This window comes from Meleagris gallopavo, chromosome 14 (genome assembly GCF_905368555.1).
Source record: "Meleagris gallopavo chromosome 14, MGAL_WU_HG_1.1, whole genome shotgun sequence".
NCBI classification, from domain to species: domain Eukaryota; kingdom Metazoa; phylum Chordata; class Aves; order Galliformes; family Phasianidae; genus Meleagris; species Meleagris gallopavo.
The window spans coordinates 17,191,886-17,205,742 of record NC_139417.1 but is presented as its reverse complement, the minus strand read 5'-3'; positions in this window follow the sequence as shown (position 1 = coordinate 17,205,742).

The window sequence follows — 13,857 nt, the reverse complement described above, 5'->3', positions numbered from 1 at the left end:
ACTGATACAGGAGAAAAAAACGAACGAGAGGATATTAGCAGATTAATCTCAGTCCCCGTTAGATTGCACTGAAGATGACAACATTTTCCCCCGACTGCTGTCGGATCAGTGCCCTCTGCTGCTCGCTCCCAGCACAGACAAAATAGGCAGCTTCTCAAAACGGGAGAAACTACACCCGTACAGAACCCTCAGCCCCACGTAGCGGCACTGCCCCGTGCTGATGAAGTACCCGGCCCCATACAAACGGCCCGCACCACGGCACTTGGCCGCTCACAGGGGAAGCAAACGCAGCAGGTGAGTAAAACAGCCGAGCCCATAGATGCAAAAATACATGAGCAAAAACTTAAGTGCAGATCTTCTCATGCTGACCAAAGCATCGTATAAAATGCTGGACTTTATCCTTCGTAATTGTAATGGTACATGTGTTACAAGCTGATATCTTTGTTTAAATAATAACCAAAATGCCAACGTGGGACAGAACCTGAGAGAGTATCTGGGTGTCACTGCATCCAGCAGTGCAGGAGGAAGGGCCGCTCTGCCTCAGCTGGGTGTGCAGCCATGCCTGGGGATGATGGCACATGCAGGGTCGTACCCTCAACCAAGGGAATGCCAAAAAGGTGTAAAGCTGCAGGAAAGTAGTTAGGCTCCATCAGTTAAAAAAAGTGAACTGTAGCTACAAGAAAACAGAACAGTTATGAAAAGAGGAAAAATCCAATAGCCGAGAAATCTGACAGCAGCCCAAGCTAAGTGCTGCCTGCAGGAAGGAGGGATTATTCCACCAGAATAAAAAAATGCATGTAGCAGTTTTTGGAGACCTATCGATACAATTTACATTTAATTCCTACTTGGTGTCAGCCCAAACTTCCTGCTTATATAAATCAATAGAATTCAGCCAACTTTGAAAAAATAGCACCAAAGCCTTTTCCATCTGGAAACCCAGAGGAGCACCGTGTGCTGCATTACCGAGAAACAAACCCCTCTCTGCTGTTCACCATTCCTATATTGCACAGGAATTAGAAGAGTGCTTTGGTACTCACTGTATGTGCCTATGCATGACCTCCTGCAGCAGCTGGCAGGGGCAGGCTGGCTGTTCCATGCTGGCAGGTGTCCCTGTGTCACCCCTTGCGTTCCGCAGCATCACACAGCCCTGCGGCAGTATGTGCTTCTCCATATGTCCATAGCATATTACAAGGGTCAAAGCAAGGTCCCTTGCATATGGGCTGCTGAATGTCTTTAGCTGTCCCTAGAGGGGCTCCGTCTCAAAACACAGCTCTGAGATGGAGGCTTGGCACTCGTGTTGCTCACACGCATTTTGTAGCGCTTTGCCACCGTTCTTCTCTCTGTGCTGTGAAAATATGTGGCTGCACACATGGCAGTGGGGTGTTCACGTTAGGGGGCAATGAGAGCAATCCCTAACCATTAGTCTGAGAAGTGGAAATGAATAGCTGTTGAATCCCACACAAAAGAATGGCTTAGGTTGGAAGGGATCTTAAAGATCATCTAGTTCCACTATCTAATGATAAAGCAGATATCTACAACAGAAATAGATCTATCATTTTAAAACTCGTTAAAGAGATGATGGGATGGGGCAGGAAAGGTCCCCATCTCAGTGGCTGTGCCCCATTCAGCCCAGCCTGCTGCCCATCTGGTGCATCTCAGCGTAAGGAGGGCTCACAAAATGCAGCTTAGTGGACAGATGGAGGCTGCAAACAGCAGATTTTCTGCTTGTGGACGCAATTGGGACCCCCATGCCAGGGCTCCACGTGCTGTGGTTTGTTAGTGGCACAGCCCAAACAAGCACCAGCTCAGTTCTGGAGCACCACACCCAGATCATTTGTTGGGAAAGTTCAGGAAAACACAGAAAGTTACTTCCCACTGTGCTCTTAGGTAGGACATACGATTTCATTGGGGTTTTTTGCTCTTCCATGTTAATTGAGCTCCTGAATGTGCCACTTCCTCGCAAATCTTTTCCCTTCCCTAAGTGAAATGTCAGTATTAGTGCTGATTTAGTGCCACTAATGTCTGCAAGCACAGAGCTAGCATTTAAGCACAACGGTACTGCTGGCAAGGTACTAGTTGGCAGAATGAGAGCAAAAAGTTTGGCAACTGTGGACCACCATAAGTAGCAGATGTTTTTAATGCCAGCTTCTCTCTAATTGTAAAGCAGTAGCAACAGCACAGCGTGAAAGGAGAATACCATAAATCTCTAACGTGGTGACTAGTCCATGAGCACATAAATTCTGCCACTTGTTAGCAGAATTGGCTGACAATCTGCTTGCTCCACTTAAAAGAGTGTTGTGTGCAGCTCTGCTCGGCTCCCTGTTGATGGGCAGGGCGAGCTGGGGCTGGGCTGCAGCTCCTGCACCACTGCAATTGCAGGGGCCAGTGTGGAGCACGAGGATGAATCTTGCATACAGCAAAACCTCAGTGCCAACCGTCTTTGCTCAGCAGTGGAGCATGAGCACATATAATTAAACATCTCTGGTTTTCAGGCTGAGCTGGCAGTAATGGGCTTTTTCCTTGTAGATAATGCAGCCCATACTTGAACAGGCTGTAAGGGTCAATACTTTGAAAAGGTTTTCACCCCACAAGCTTAATTTTAGCTTTGTGCCCTCCCTTCTAAATGCAGCCATGCACCATCTGTTTTCCTCGATGGCACTGTAAAAATCTCAGTGCTTTCATCCCCTCCCTTAGAGATAGCAGAGCTGAGTCAGCAACCACTGCTCTACCCCAGCTGCTAAACCTGTAAACATGTGCTCAGAGCCTCCAGTCCCATCTATCCGTGCTGCTTTCACTAAATAGCAGGGGTTAGACTACAAACATAGGAATCATGCCTTCGACCTGACCTGGAAAGCAATGCTTTATGAAACATTTATTCACTGTTCTGACATTTGGAGGGAGATACTTCATTTAGGACATGGAAGTTTCTGGTTGGATCGTGCTGCCCATGCACCTTCTAACCCACAACTAGTTTTTAAAGTGGGGGAGGCCAATTCTTAAGGCTTGGAAAGCAAACTGCTATTCAGAAGGAAAAAAAATCCTCTATATTCATAAAAGTAAAATGAAAAAAGTATCATCTTAAACCGTACAGAGGGATGTGAACTGGATTAATTGATCACTGAACTATTGATAGGGAAACCTGTTGGCAAGCTGGTTGCTAAGATTGTACACAGATGGCCTTTCACACCTGGCCACCTTTTTAAACAGTTAGGGACAGTCTGCCAGCCAACGTAAAGCCAGGAAGCACCAACCTAATCAGTACAGCTGAGTTGAGTTGCTCAGGCTACAGACATTGTTTGTCCAATTTTTTATATCCTTCATTATAAAATTAGAGAATATTGACTTGACATACAATGGCCAATGACACCGCAAAAAGTTAGCTCAGCTTTGTTCCTTGGTAGGCAGTGCACATCTCAACCCTATACATGCTATCTGAAAACTGGAAGGGTATTTGCAAAGGACAGAGAGAAAGCTGCCAAAGAAGTCAAAACCCATACTTCTGCCTATTACAGTACTTCCCAAGACAGAATCCCCTGAAGGAAGAGCCTGTGAAAGCAGGAGCTGCTTCTCTCTCTGACAGAAAATGGATTGACAGATTCTGTATTTATTTTTAAAAAATGCCTAACTAAGCAGCATTAGTCACCCATCATCCATAGTCCTCTGTATAAGTGAGAGCGCATGAAGTTACAGTCTGCAGAGAAAGCAATTACAATACTAATTTCATCAAAATGATAACTAGGAAAAAAAATTAATCAGCTAATTTAAGAAATTCCATTATTTTAGATCCCGATTATGAGAACTACTTCACAAACACCGAAAAATATCAGTCACCTATATGAGCTTTAAGTGAGCTCCCTGGAAGGCACTACAGAAAGCCATGTAGGAAGGCATTGCAGCAGTAATCAATGCGCAAGCCTTCAAGTCTGTTGAGCTGCAAGTTTGACCGTGAAATAGACAAGATCCCCAAGATGGGTGAGCTAGGCACACAGGCAGCCCTTTTGTTTAGTTACCTCTACTGGCATCTTTGCACTGAAAGTCAAAGAGCTACACTTCACGATCCTGATCTACTTGCCATGATCCTGTAGTGTACAGCTGGGTGTTGCTCACAGCCTCAGTGAAGCCCTGTGTGATCCTCACCCTGAAGGTTTCATGGATCCATACAGATCTTGGCTGGAATGGGCCATGGGGGGCCATCATTTTCTCTCTCATAGTCAGCCATGATTTTTTCTAGCAGTCTTGAAGATGTCCAAGGATGGAAGTTGTGCATTTTTCTGAGCAGCTGGCTCCAGTGCTGCCAGGTGAAAACCTGGGAGGAAACTCCCCATCCCTTTTCAAAGTGCAGACTTGGAAGAAATCTTGTAGCTCACTCCAGCTTTGAAAGAACGTGGAGGGCAAAGTCACAGCATGACAGTTAGAAGTCCCACAGGGCTCTGGCCGTCTCCTTATCTTTGCTTACTGCTGGCAAGATGAGGCCAGTAACCTCTACACTCAGCTCTACTGAATTGTGCCACCACTTCAACACCAAGAAGAGCTTATGCCCTAATTTAGATTTCATGCCAAATTCTTCTGATGAAATGGCAACAATATAATGATTGTCTGGTCAGTTCATTTAATAATGGAATCCAATTGTATGCCAAGAACTTCCCTTAAGAGCTATTTTTCTTCACAGCATATAGAACTATGGGAAATGTGGTGGCCTGCCATCCTCTGAGCAACACAAAGTATTTTATCCCAATTGTAAAGCTGCCAAAAACACATGGAAATCTGTTTCAACATTAACAAGATTGATAGGATGTTGTGTTCTAATTGCACTGACTGGTTATGGTTTAGCTTTTTTTTTTTTTTTTAAAGCAAAATATTTCCCATTAAATAATGTAATAATGCTAAAAATGCTAAAAACAGTATTAAAAATAAAATAAAAAGGGGCAGAGGTTCTTAGAAAGATTCCAAGGGGCTTCCCACTTCAAATCACTCTCTTAAACGGAGATTCTTTTGTGAAAAAGGAGGAACTGGTGATCACTAAAACCAGTTTAAAAGTTTTCCTCAAAAGGAAAAAAATATATATATCCTCCTTTCCAATAACCTTCACTAACTTCTAAAGATCCGTAATTTGTCACAGAACTGGCTCTTTCTTCTGATGGGTTGGAATACAGATGTGCCTCAATCTGATGGGTTAAACTACGCCTTGTTGAACAGAATGCCTGGGACACAGGCAGCTGGGAGCCCTTCAGAGCAACAGTGTTCTGCAGAAGCTGTATCTTTTCTGTTGGCTTGGAAAATAAGCCAAAGTGCTGCTTCACTCTCTATCTCTGTCATATAGTATCACCCAAATGAAGACGTGACTATAAGCTGCCAAACGGGAGCTGTATTGATTTTCTTGTACTTCTGCCTATGCCTTCAGATCTGACAGATTCAGGTTTCTGATCCCAGTTCAGCAGCCCCATCTCCATCCTTTAACCTGGGCAAGAAATAGGTAGAAGGGGCTACCATATGTTTGGGTTTTCAGTTCATTAACTCCTTGACTGCAAAACCTTTTAATAGATACTACCCCATGAAACTCACACAAAGATATATTTTGTGTTGTCTGGGAGAACCCTATTAAATGCTGTCTCCAAAGAAATATTCCAACGTTTTGTGAATCAGCATGACACTTAAATGAATTATTCATGCAAAACTCTGCAAGATGGGCAAGTTTCCTGCCAAGACTTGCACAGTGAGGGGTGTTACAAAGCTCAAATTGGAATGTGGAGAGAACTGATGGAAGAGATTTCAAAGATCATCTCTGTTAAAAATAATAATAAAAAAAAAAAGACACAAATTCAAGAGAATTTGTTCTCTTCACAGAAGTAGGCCTTCTCAATGTCCTGCTTCACATCCACCCCAAATTCTTCAGGTTTAAAATTTGCTCTCAAGCAGATGCATCCTTTTAAATGAAGCTGCTGAGTGATGTCAGTGCAATTCATGATAAGCATCGATATGTTACTCACTTCAGTGACCCTTAACGAGGCTTCCTCTCTGGAAACTCAGGTAAGATTTTCCTTGCCATCCTCATGGAGTTCCTGTCCACTGATGTTGTGGAGGCTCTTCCTACATTACTCAGCACAGGACCAACCAAGAGCTTCCCCATGCACGTAGAAGTGGACCTGGGGAAACGACTGAGACTAAGAATAAAATTTGCACCGTTTGTCCAAAAGTTGAAGTCTTTGTTTTTTACCCATATTTGTAGTGCTTGATACTGACGAAAATAAATAAAGCTTCTGCCACTGTCAGCTCATACTACTGATTGGGAATGGGCTGAGCCTGGGGAAATGGAAGGTTCTAAGTGGAAGGAATCAATATGAGACATCAGGAATACAAGCAGCCCAAAGGCCAGCTGTGAGCTTCGCAGGCAGCTCATGTACCTCTCCTTTCCTACTCCCCATTTACCTTCTTCCCAACAAGTGCACTGCCTTGGATAACTAATAATTCAACCTCACTTTAAATAATACTACAGATAGAAGAAGGACTGCTGTTGTTAATGCAAGGCTACTCGCTGCCACAGAACACTGCTTTGGGGGCATTTGCACAAGGAAAAAAAAATACTGCAAACATGGATGCTCAGCATGAGTGATTGTAGAGCACATTTAAATATTTAGTTCCACAAATAAGTGAAGTCTATTTAATTTTAGCTTAGACAGCACTGCTATCTCACTGAAGTAAATTGCAAGTCCTTTTCTATTACTGTACCCAACACTGACACTTTAGAAACATTACAAAAGCAGTGGGAATGTAATGAAAAATATATATAGCACTGAGATTTCTGAGCTTTCCAAAGTGCTCTTTAAGGTCCTGCAGATAATCTTCAGGGAATAATCCAACCAGCTCTGTTGTCTAAAGTTACATTAAATGACTGCAGATCATGCTGTGATTGAAAAGCCGTGCCCCAAAATGCCAATCATTTTGATTGGACACAGCTTCTGCTTCAGCTCCTTTAAAGGTCCTTAAGAACCACTTAATGAAGAAAAATAACTAGAACCACCAGAACAATCATCTTTGCATGTTTCTATCTGAAACATAGTAGAATTATTTTAGAATATTTTTAGATATAAGGAAAAATTTTTACAGGGAGGGTGGTGAGGCACTGGAATGGGGTGCCTAGTGATGTTTTGGTGCCCCATTCCTGGAGACATTCTGGATTAGATGGCTCTCAGAGGTCCGTTCCAACTCTAAGAATTCTATGATTCTATGATTCTATTTATCTGTGAAAGGAACTCCTAAGAGGATCACAAGAAAAATAAAATATTTGGAAACCTTCACATCTCCATTTTGGGATGATCTCACGCGTGGCCATACTCCAAGGAGGAATCCCTCCCTGGGCTGTGCATCTGAGGGCAGCAGCTCCTTTAATGTTTCACCAGTTTAAGTTCTGCTTCCAGATCAGAGGGGAGTGCACTTTTAGAAGAAAGTTCACTCTTTTCATCAGCATTAGGTCTCAAAAGCATTTCTCTGGCACCTGAAAATTCATGGCCCTGTTCCAGCTTCAACAGAAGTGTTGTTATGGCTGCAGCATCCACAACGTATGTCTTACAAGAGGAGCTACATTTCTTTACAATTTCTTTGCATTTGGAAAAAGAAAAAAAGGACTTAGTCACAATGCAGCCCAGGAGAGTGACTTATTAGTTTGCACCACGTGCAGATTTTATGCCTGGTACCATGAAATGTTACAAGGTGAAGTTGTGCTCAGCTTGTGCTGGAGATGTGCATACTTTGCCTGAGATAAGAGCTCTGGGATATTTTGCAGATCAGGTCTCACAAGAAAAAGAGATTATAAACACATTTTACTACTTGTCCTAGTCTAAAGTATATTCAGCAAATACATCTTAAGGTTCTGTAAATAAGGTTACCACACATAATCCCACAGGTACCGGTATTATACGTACATAATAAAGCTTAAGATCTTACTCAATTCTCAGGTATTGTATGAGGAAAGATACTGCCAGATTCTCAAGGGTCAAATATTTCATTCAAAGGCAAGGAGATATTATCATACTCTGAATAGATACAGTAGTTAGTTTGTACAGCATCTCATAAAAGCATAATTTGCAGACTTCAGGAGAAAAAGAAGTGCTTTAAGGAACACAGGGAATATTTATGTAGCCACACAAATTACTTGGTTGACTGGGGTTGTCTTTTCACGATGATTTTAGAGACTGAAGTCGCTCTTTGCAATATGACTTTTGCAATTATTATTATCTCTTGCATTTAGAGATATTGAAATTTGGTTCATGAACACGTAATTATGATTAAAGCAGTTCATCTTTTTTGGCCCATTAATTCATCACAGCAACGAGCCACATTCCTCTGCATGGAAACTCCAAAAGGAATGGAGCTGGGCCAGCTAACAGCAAATACCCCCACAAGGTGAACATAACACCTGGGCTTAAATATGCACTTTTAAGGTGTAAAGAGTTGGTGTGAACTGCAGTCTCAAAGCAACGACCCAAATACCTCCAGAATTGAGTTAGAGCCCTTCAACAAAGGCTCATCATTTAAAGACTCGGAAACAGGACCCTCATCCAATAAGGTGCCAAAATCCATCTGAGTGTTTTGATTGCTGCATCCAGCACTGCAGCCCATAGCCAGCCCACCGCAGGCACAACACTTGCTACTCATGCCCACATTGGGAAGCAGTGAGTTAAATGACCCACGGAAAGGTCTCATACAACCAAAGCACAGAACAACCACCTCAGAAGGCAGAGCTACCTGGGAAAATGAAGTGGCATTCACATTTTCTAACCCATTGTGAAAATAAACTCAATGATAAATTATTAATGTGAAAGAGACATGTTTTTCTCATGCTTTGCCAAAGTTGCTCCAGCAAATTCCTTCTCTGCTCTGTTTCCCTGAGCGAGCTGTCTCTCACAGCAGCATGAGGCATGTTTTACTGAAGATATATCGTTGGAAAACTTGCATTAGGTAAGACTGTGAGATTCAAATCTTATGCAGAAGGGCTCTAGGACTGAAGTGTTAGTATACTTACTTCATTATTAAAGTTAATGAAGGCCATTGCTTCAGACAAGAAGATATGCTTATCACACTTGTATCTTATCTATCATTCCTACATTTAGTCAATAGACAATGATGCTGAACATATCTGTGCAAACATACCTAATTTTTTACCCTGAAAGCTAATCAATAATATTTCTGTTAGCATACTTCAGCCTAAACATCGGAAACCAGTGACTGGAAAAACGTAACTGATATTTCCTCCTTGTCCCATATTCCTGGGTACTAAATCCTGATTAAGAAGACTGCTAAGCTATGTAATTACACATTCATATCACATACTAAAAAAAAAAAAAAAAGGTATTCTGAAAATGAGAGCACAACTCAGATAAGTCATTAGGCAGCAAGTCAGAAAGCTAAACAGTGTCCACATAGGACTCCTCTCCTTGCATTTACACTGGCCACAAAGAGGTATTGTCCTGAGTGTAATTCTTCTGTAGCATTCAAAGCTATGATTGCATCAATTGATAATGACTGAAGCACGAATATAAAGTCATTACCACTTTCCAGGGAAAATGGCAATAGTAAAAATAATAACCAGGAGAAAATAAAAATGGAAGGAATATATTAATGTCTGAAAAACGATGTGGCTGAAGCCTTTGAGCTGGAGCTGCATGCCTGCGTGTGTGCTTTCATCACCTGTGCAGTGCTCCCCAGGAGATGCTGCTCCAGCAGCAAGAGATGGAGGCAATGCTGGCCCTGCTGCACAGCTCAGCCTGGGTCAGGGTCCCAGGGTTGGGATTCTGCTCTTTGCTCTTTCTCCTCCTAGCACCAGACTACTCTCTCTGCTAGGTTTTCAATGAAGAAGACCACAAGTTTCACAATATTAACTCGACAGAGGAGCCCCCCAGCTCATCTTAGCACACAGCAGAGGATGCCATGTTGGTACTCGCTAATGATAACCAGCACAGAAAGCCACATTCCTCCACTCCTCTCCCCCTGATCTTCCACTTACAGCTCTAAAACATCACAGCTTCAAAGGCCATGACAGAGAGATGCTGCAGGTGGCTCCTAGTGCTCTTCTGTGACTGATGTTCCTTTGAAAATCACGCACTGGCAGTCAATATTCGCTGCTAAGAAATCTCTATTTCATCTGTTTCCCTTTGCTATAGTTCTTCACAGGTACACATGATACTAAAAAAGAGAACAAATCAGGTTATATGATCAAAATTTCATATTTAGTTTCTGATAATTCACTCCCAAGTGACTCATATAAGAACCAGAACCCTTAAATGAAATTACAGCTCCATGTAATACAAAACCGTCTGCCAATTAATATATGTTAGCACTAACACCAATGAAAGTCAGCCTGGCAACACTCCAAATATGTGCATATTACAATAATGAAGACTTCATTAGAAACCCTTTAAAAAAGTGACTTCCATAGGTTTCATAAAAATTGAATGCTGGCTGCTCATTGATTCTGGTTTTGCTTCATTATGGAAAGCACATTTGAAAGCATTAAAAGAGTTCACACTATGTTTTATCTTTTTCAGGACTTGGAAGCAGGGAACAACGTGTCAGCTGGGCAAAGAACAAATTATTTCCCATTTTAACTCCAACTGACTACAACCGACAATATCATATCAATTAATGATATTCTGAACATTGCTGATGCCATTAAATAATATTGCAGTTGCAAAGATGCTCTCTTTTGTCAGTACTTTAGGGGCAAAAGCCAAAAAAAGCTTTAATAAAGAAAAAAAACAACAAAAACATACACAATAAAGTTCATTTCCTTTAAGGAACACATTAAAAAGCTTTAAGATCTAGAGAAATTATGCATACTCAGAAAAATCAAAAAGTTAGTTAATTGTTTTGGGTTGAAAGTGATTCAATTCTACCAATTATATTCCATTGAGCGGGAACCTGTTGATTAGAAATTAACTTATAAATCTGACATGGTTCCACCCAGATCAATGCAATTCCATCGACTAGCCAAAGGAGCATTGATAATCAGGCTCATTAACTTCACATAAGCAGAAATTGATTTACCGGTCATGAGGAAGAGCCAAATTAGACTCCCAGATATATGTTAATTCTAGTAGAACCTCCATGCAAACATTCTGAGTATGAAGATCTCCAGTAAATATTTTAACAACCTTACGAACACGATGAATAAGCAAAGTTGCAAAGTTCTGCTGTCTGAAAGAAAGGAGAAAAACTGCAATTTGGAAGGAAGAAAAGGATAGGAAAAGTCAAAGGAAAGTCTGTGAAAGTGAAGTTCTGGATACAAATACATTCTAGAGACTGCAGCAAGGTGTAACCTCAGCACAGCAGGGGGAGACAAATGGGTTGTCAAAGCTGTTCTGAGCATTCATACCTTCAGAACAGCAATGTACTGGGATGATTGTCTGTTGCACCGAGGGACTTCAGCCTCCTGAAGTGTTTTTTATGACTAGCTAGATCGAGGAGACAAATCTTGGCCTATTGTGTGAGAAATATCAATATTAAACTTCATCTGCCCAGGAATTAAATGGATGGTAGAAAACCTGGGGGAGAATTGTGAAAAAGAGAGGGGAAGTGTTCTACAAAATGTGAGACTGTATTTTTCCCCAGTGAAAGGTTTGAAGGACTTCATTTAGTTTTGATCTTTCAAAAATAGAGGATATTGATTTAAACTCCAAACCCAAATGTACTCTCCAAATGAAAATTTCACTTGAAAAATAAAATAAAATACTTAAATATATGAAGTAATGATGAAATTTGTCAAACGCACCTTTACTCCTAAGACAGATTTTTTTTTCATCCATTTGTCCTTACCTTCAGGTGGAAAATCAGGATAGTTGTATCCAAACAGTAGTCTTACTCTGCAATCTCAGAAGCTCTTCTAAACAAAGTACTTCCAGGACTGTGGGATTCTCATGACCTTTATGACCTTTTTTTTTTTTTTTTTTTTTTTTTTTTAATAAATAAAGATGTGGGTGGTTATTTTTTAACTTTATTTACTTTTATCATTTTAACATTATTTTTAACTTTGTAAATGCATTATGAATGTACAAATCGTATTGTACAGTGTTTTTGTACAGAAGATTCAATAAATAACATGGGGGCAGGTAGTGTTACTAACGAAATTAATTAATTTAGCAATGAAAGGAAGTTAGAAAGGAATCTGGGCCATGCAGGATTTCAGTGGCACCTTAAAAACTGGGAAGATCATGGGTTTTCCACAATACTTTAGAAAACATCATACCTGGAAAATATTTTTAGATTTTGCAGAGTTTGTAGACACCTGTGCATTCCGACCTCCGGTGAAGATGCTAAAAATAGGAGTCAAGGTAGATTTACACTGTGCCTTCCAAAAATAGCCTTGTAGCCTGCATTTAGACAGCTACAAATAATAGAGAAGCTTATGTAGGCATCACCTCTGAGCCTAGTGGTCAAGCAGATCCTGTCAACCTGAAGGGTTGACTATCAATTTCCCATTTTGTTGCAGATGTACATTTCTTATTCCCTTGACTGCCCAAAACAAGATGCACTGACCCCATGCTGAGACCTATCAAAGTCACGAGCAAAGCTCTTCTGATCTTTTTGGCTACCAGCTGCAGCCCTGAACAGACCAGCCAAGGTCATTCCCAGTTCAAGGGCCACCAGTGATGGTTGGATAAAGGAAGATACTTTTATAAAACAAATAGAGATTATTACAGAGAAATCCAGTGGAGGAATTTGCTACAATACTAATTTAAATGCTCAATAATTAATAAGCCTGATGCAGGCTGTTTTTATCCCAAGCTCTTCAAGTCCAAGCTGCAGCCACTCTGTTTTCTGCCACCATTATGAATCATTAGAGATCAACTGGGGAAGTCCTTTGCCTTTCCCCTGCAGCTCCAATATCATGCCAGCTCTATATGGCTGGACTGCAACCCTTTAATTATTCTGCTCATTTTTCCCTGAACTCCCCTGAATTTTCAGCTGGCGTCATAAGTTGTGGGCAGCAGAACAGGATGGCAGCATTGCTGCCTCGCCTTCCCCAGCAGCGGAGAGAAGGAGCAGTGCTCTGCTCAGACTTATTCAGCCATTTCCTATTGTACACTGATGCTCAGGATAAGATCTCCTATCCTGCAAGAATCAGCTACATTCATTATTCTTGGTTATACGACCTTACATTTTGCGGTACAAAACACATATTGATTGAATACTCATCTGACAGGCCTATAATTACTCAGATCATCCATCCCATTTGCCCTCTTTAAATAATGGCAGAACATGAGTTTTCATCCAACCTACTGAAGTTTCCCTAGCGATCCAAGACTTATTAAAAATAAACATTAATGATCCAAAGAGTAGCTCAGCCAGCTCTTAAAAATTTTAGGTGCCCATTACCCAGGCTTGTCCATTTAACAGAGCCCAAGTTCACGAGTTGCCACTTAACCACCTCTTAACCACTCCAGATGTAAATGGTCCCCCCCTGCCAGGAGTGGAATTACTGGCCAGGGAGGATGGGAGCACTGCCAGCAAATCACCTGCTGCACTTGTTGCACTTCTTGTCCATCCTGTCCTATCTAAAGAACATTATAAACCAGGCTTAGACTTGCTGGCCATACATTTTCTTATGCCCTTTAACCCTCTACCTCATCCTATCCAATTTCCTATATATATTTTCTGCTCTACGTTCCCAACCACCCGAATCACAGTTTGATACAGATTCTTTTGCTAAGGGCGAGGGGAGGAATTTAGGGAGTTTTACTCTTTTCACCTGAGTGCCACTGGATCTTCTGGAGAACAAAAAGTAAACCACTGAGACTACTTTCCCCATTAGCACACATCAGATGCAATCAAGTCATGCACCACACAAACCATTCTCTCTTCATT